Here is a 5,949-nt window from a genome sequence, read left to right as displayed (position 1 = left end):
CAGATGGTCAAATATGCTAACACTGTCTAAAATTCATACAGAATACCAGTCACCTGTCTCGATGTCATAGTCATATCTTTGACAGCTGTCTTTCTTTTAACTTAGAATTACTTCTAATATGCCACTCTCTCTGTTCTCCCTTATACTCTTTCTCCCATCTAGGATAAACAAACTGACCTTATTAAAGGGATTATCAGAACTTTAGAAATGATGTTAGCTAATGAAGCTGGAAGGAATTAAAAGAAAGATTGGTGAAAGAAATTTGGAAGATGCATTTCATGGAAACTGACCCCAAAGCATTATGGCTTAGCAGTGCTGCTTATTAGACCCACATGTGCCAGAAATTGTACTCCCAACATTTCTGTGCCAGTGTCCTCAGTATTCAGACTCAGTGCATATTTATTACCGTTGTTTACCGTCTAGCAGGATAAACATGGCTGGCATCAGATTCCTTTGTCTTATTCTGTCCTGTGCATTTTAGTCTTCTCTCCCTTACACTTAAAAAAAATACTGTTTTACTTTTATTTTGAGAGAGAGAGAGAGAGAGAGAGAGAGAGAAAGAGAGAGAGAGAGAGAGAGAGAGAGAACATGAAGGAGGAGAGGGACAGAGGGAAAGAGAGAAAATCTTAAGCAGGCTCCATGCTCAGTGAGAAGTCTGACAAGGCACCATCCCATGATTCTGGGATCATGATCTGAGCTGAAATTAAGTGTCGACCTCTCAACAGACTGAGCCACCCAGGCACCCCTCGCCTTTATGTTTTTTAAGGGGAAAATCCATGGTTAAAGTTGCTAAAGTTTTGGGAGGATCCAGATTGAAATTCAGGAAAAAATGGGATAATGGGCTATTCTAGCCTATTGCAATAAAGTTAGTTTGAATTGTATTTTCCTTATTTTCCTTATTAGGACCTAATCAATGTTTCCATTTATTCCATATCAAGGCTTAATTATGCTATGCACTTGCTTAAAATAAGGAGATAGGGAGTACACTATAATTCCTTCTTATATCAGTTTGCCCTTATTCCATCTTTTTTCATTTCTCTCTTTCCATAGGATTATTAAGTAGATAAAGTTTTATTATACATTTTGCATAACATACATATAAAAACTGAAAAAAAGTTAAAGGCTAACTTTTCTTTAAATTAAAACCTGGGGCATCTGGGTGACTCAGTCGGTCAGGCATCTGACTTTGGCTCAGGTCATGATCTCACAGTCCATGAATTACAGCCCCGCATTGGGCTCTGTGCTAACAGCTCAGAGCCTGTAGCCTGCTTTCTGTGTCTTCCTCTTTCTTTGCCCCTCACCCACTCACAGTGTCTTTCTCTGTCTCTTAAAAAGTTAAAAAACATTAAAAAATTTAAAAAAAACTAGACCCAAGTAAAATAAAACCTATTTTAATGTTACTCTACTGATCCCAAAGTATGTAGCAACCTTGCCTCTTTGCTGAAATATAGTTATATATTTTGATGTCTCATGTCAACTATCTAATAAACTACAATCACAGAATTCTTTAACACATCCATATTCACACTATCCACATCAGACCATATAGGTAGGAATAATCTTATATACAGATGGATGACCCCCTTCATGAAGTGTTTGAAGGGTTGCAGAAGTTATATATGTTATATAACTTAACTTGGAAATTTTGCAAGGCAAAGATGATTTATTCCCAATTTACAGACAAAGGAAGTTAAGCTCAGTGGCATTAAGTAACTTGCTCAAGCTTATTGAACCTACTGGTGACAAAACTGGGATTTCAACAGGTGTGGGGCACTACAAAGCTCTTTCCACTGGTCCATATAGCCTTTCAGTAGTTAGCATGTCTTCCTGTCTTCCAAGGAAAGAAACAAACAGGTAGCCCACAGATGAATGCAGCTTGCAGGTATGTTAAGTTTAGCACTTAAATACTCTGCTACTTTGGTAGATTTCTCACAGAAGCCTGAATTGTGAAATAAATGCCAGAAGATCTGGGAATACTGGAGCCAACAAACCCACTCTGCAACAGTCTACAGGAGGTAGGCACCCTCTTTGAGAGAGGCCGGGGCTCTCTTTTGGCTCCATCTCCATCAATTTCCTGCATTTTTCTGGCATTCCTGAAATGCAACATGCTTTGCTTATTGATATCACCTGTCCAGTTCCTATGATGTGTGATTTGATGACCATTACTTTAGGTTTAGGCTTTGATCCCTGTAATTACCTCTGGGAAGGAATGTAGGAAGTCACATTAGTCATTTGTAGTTTCTTGGGAGTGTATCTGACATATTCCTCAGAACAGAGGGAAGACTTCTGGGATGAAGGGATAAAGGCTAAAGGAAAGGGGGATTCTTGATGTCAAATATAAATTGTCTCCTTCACAAATTTGTCTGGAGCTGTTTTGGGGAGAAACAGCATTTCTTCTGTTGAGTAGAAGTGAAAACACTGGTCTGTGAATGCCCACGCATGGAGCTTTTGCCTAGACTGCCCCCTCCACATCCTGAATAAGATTTAGCTAGGTTATTTCTGGTCTTATGAGAATTCTGCAAGTTTTACTGACTGCTTAAAAATTTTGAGGTCTGTTTATATTTTTAAAAGCTTGTTTATCTTTCCCAGTAAGACATTTAGATGTATTCAAATGGGAAAGAGGGAAATATGTTAGCAAAAAAGCATATTATGCCACAGTGCATCTGAATGCAAGCCACATGAAAGCTGTTTAACTTCCCTTTGGGTCTTGTATGGGAGGGCAAATATAATTGATTGTTTATATTGTATTATATTGATTATAATATAATTTGCTCTTTGAGGCTTTGAGTCCATTCCATGTGACAACCTCATCCACACACTAGAAAAATGATCTGAGCTATGTTATCACTGAGAAGAGGTGACTCTAGCACTCATAATTGAAGGATGTGAGCATATGTTAGAAGGGAAAAAAAACCATTTCTCACAGAGCATTAGGTACCTAGAGTATGTAGTGTAACCATTAAGATAATGCTTAGCTCTTATCAGGAATCCAAATGTAATTTCTTTTTAAAAAATTTTTAATGTTTATTTATTTTTGAGCGAGAGAGAAAGACAGAGCGTGAGTGAGGGAGGGACAAAAAGAGAGAGAGACACAGAATCCAAAGCAGGCTCCAGGCTCTGAGCTTCTGAGCAGTCAGCATAGAGCCTGATATGGGGCTCGAACCCACGAACCATGAGATCATGACCTGAGTTGAAGTCAGACGCTTAACCAACTGAGCCACCCAGGTGCCCCTTGGAATTCAAATATAATTTCTTATTGGAGTTTTACAAGTTAGAAGGAATAGGGAGAAAGTTGAAAGTATGGAGAAACAAGTAAAGACTAAACAAATAAAATTTAGAAAGGGAATGAGGAGATGGAAGGTCACAGAAGACCTAAAGGCAATTGAGGTAAATTTGAAATAAAAGAAAAGCCACTATGACCAAAAGATCCCTAACTGAGATATTTAGGCTATAAAGTTTGTGACTTTAAAAGGGACTGATTACTTCACTTTAAAATAATATTTATATTATTTGTTGTTGTTGTTTTAGACATTCTTCTCCTAAGTCCTAGTCACTGATCAAACTTGGGATCTATAACTTAGGGGCTGCAAACTGCTTCTCAGCTTTTAAAGAAACTGCTATTTCACTTTTTATACTTGACTCCTGATGAAAAATTGCCACTAACTTTACCAAAAAGATCTGTCTTTAAAATCTGAAATAAGAAGCATGGGGTATCTTGAAATTTAGTTTCATATAAGATGTAGAGTCCTCCATTTCAGCACACTGGGCTTAAAACTGCTTCTACCTTTGCATTTCATCAGGGCAAGCTGTACTCTGTATATGGGATCACAGTCATCACCATCTTCTGTTTTCTTTCTATAGTCTTTCTTTGACTCAGCAGCTGCATCTTCAGACATATCATCACATTGGTAGTAATAACAATATTTGAGGGTCTCTTAGGACATTTCAAAATACTTGTTGCATTGCAGGGCCTGTTTCTTTAACAAGTGTGCATGTGAATCTATGGCTTGTCCCTGACAAAGGAGTCACAACCTTATTAGGTAGGACAGGCACTGTTTGAAGCCAGGGTAACTAGTATTGAAGTGCCAGATTTGCTTTTATAACACCAAAACCTAAATATGGAATAGTTTTCTTTCGTCTTTTTAATTATGTTTTATTTCCTTTTTTAGAGAGAAAGAAAGCATGAGTAGGGGAGAGGGCAAAGGAGAGAGAAAGAGAGAGAGAATCTTAGACTCCATGCTCAGCACGGAGCCCAACGTGGAACTCAATCCCTCGACCCTGGGATCATGACCTGAGCTGAAACCAAGAGTCGGATGCTTAACCAACTGAGCCACCCAGGTACCACTGGAATAATTTTCTTGAAGAATTAGATCCCTTTCTAAATAGTGACTTAAGTCTGTAGTTTGGAAATGTAAAGTAGTATCTATCAATTGGCATGACTTTATCAATGATAAATGTTGTTGTTATTTTAACCTTGCAATATCTGTTGTTTTTTTTGAGAGACAGAGAGAGACAGTGCGAGCAGGGGAGGGTCAGAGAGAGAGGGAAATACAGAATCTAAATCAGGCTCCAGGCTCTGAGCTAGGTGTCAGCACAGAGCCTGACATGAGGCTCGAACCCACCAACCGTGAGATCATGACCTGAGCTGAAACCAGACACTTAACTGACTGTGCCACCCAGGCGCCCTGCAATATCTGTTTAAAAAAAAAAAAAAACTCTTTAGAGAAGAAAAGTAAAGTTTTGTCAGCCCAACATTAGATTAGTAGTATAACGTTACCACTAACTATGATGGATTATTATCATGACTAGAATAAAATTTTGCATCACCAAGAATTTTAGTTTACCTGTAGGAGAGAAAATGCCAATTTTTACTTTATGATCTTGGTTTCAACATTTTAATTCCTATGTCCTTCAGGAGTTGTGCACAAAGACATCTGTTGGTGTGCTCTTGGGAGACCACTATCTTTTTTTTTTGTTATTTTATTTTTATTTTTATTTTTATTTTTGAGAGAGAGAGAGAGAGAGAGCAGGGGAGGGGCAGAGAGAGGTAGATATAGAATCTGAAGCAGGCTTCAGGCTCTGAGCTGTCAGCACAGAGCCCGACACAGGGCTAGAGTCCATGAATGGTAAGATCATGACCTGAGTCGAAGTGAGATGCTTAACCGACTTAGTCATCCAGGGCCCCTTATGTTATTTTAAAGCAGAGGGGACCACTGTCTTGCGAGACTTCATGATTCCCAGGTAACTCATTCTTCAAAATCCAACTCAAAGAAAAGATATATTTACAGGAATGTTCCTCATAGTATTATCTACCATAATAGAAAGTTGGAAATCAACCTAAATATCCTACAGTAAAGGACTATTTAAATAACAGATAGTAATTTCTTATTCTAGAATACTGTGTAGCCATTTTATTACTTGTAGTGACTAATGACATGGGGAAATGCTTATGACATAATGTTGATTGAAAAGGATGAGCAACACGGGGCACCTGAGTGGCTCAGTCGGTTGAGCATCCATCTTTGGCTCAGGTCATGATCTCACGGTTCATGGGTTTGAGTCCCACATCAGGCTCTGTGCTGACAGCTAGCTCAGAGCCTGGAGCCTGTCTTCAGATTCTGTGTCTCCCCTCTCTGTGTCTCTCCTCTCCTCTCCGACTCTCCCCTGCTCACACCTTTTCTCTCTCTCTCTCTCTCTCTCAAAAATAAAACATTTAAAAAAATTAAAAAAAAAGAAAAGAATGAGCAACAAACTATATACACAATATGAACTCAATTCATACACATACACACAAAAAAGTGCCACAAAATGTTAACAGTGCTTTACATTGGGTGGTGAGGTATTAAGTGACTTAAAATTTAAACAAAATTTTTAATGTTTATTTATTTTTGAGAAAGAGAGAGAGAGTGAGCAGGGAGGAACAGAGAGAGAGGGAGACACAGAATTTTT

Source organism: Suricata suricatta, chromosome 14, assembly GCF_006229205.1.
Source record: "Suricata suricatta isolate VVHF042 chromosome 14, meerkat_22Aug2017_6uvM2_HiC, whole genome shotgun sequence".
NCBI classification, from domain to species: Eukaryota; Metazoa; Chordata; class Mammalia; order Carnivora; family Herpestidae; genus Suricata; species Suricata suricatta.
This window is presented reverse-complemented; position numbering follows the sequence as displayed.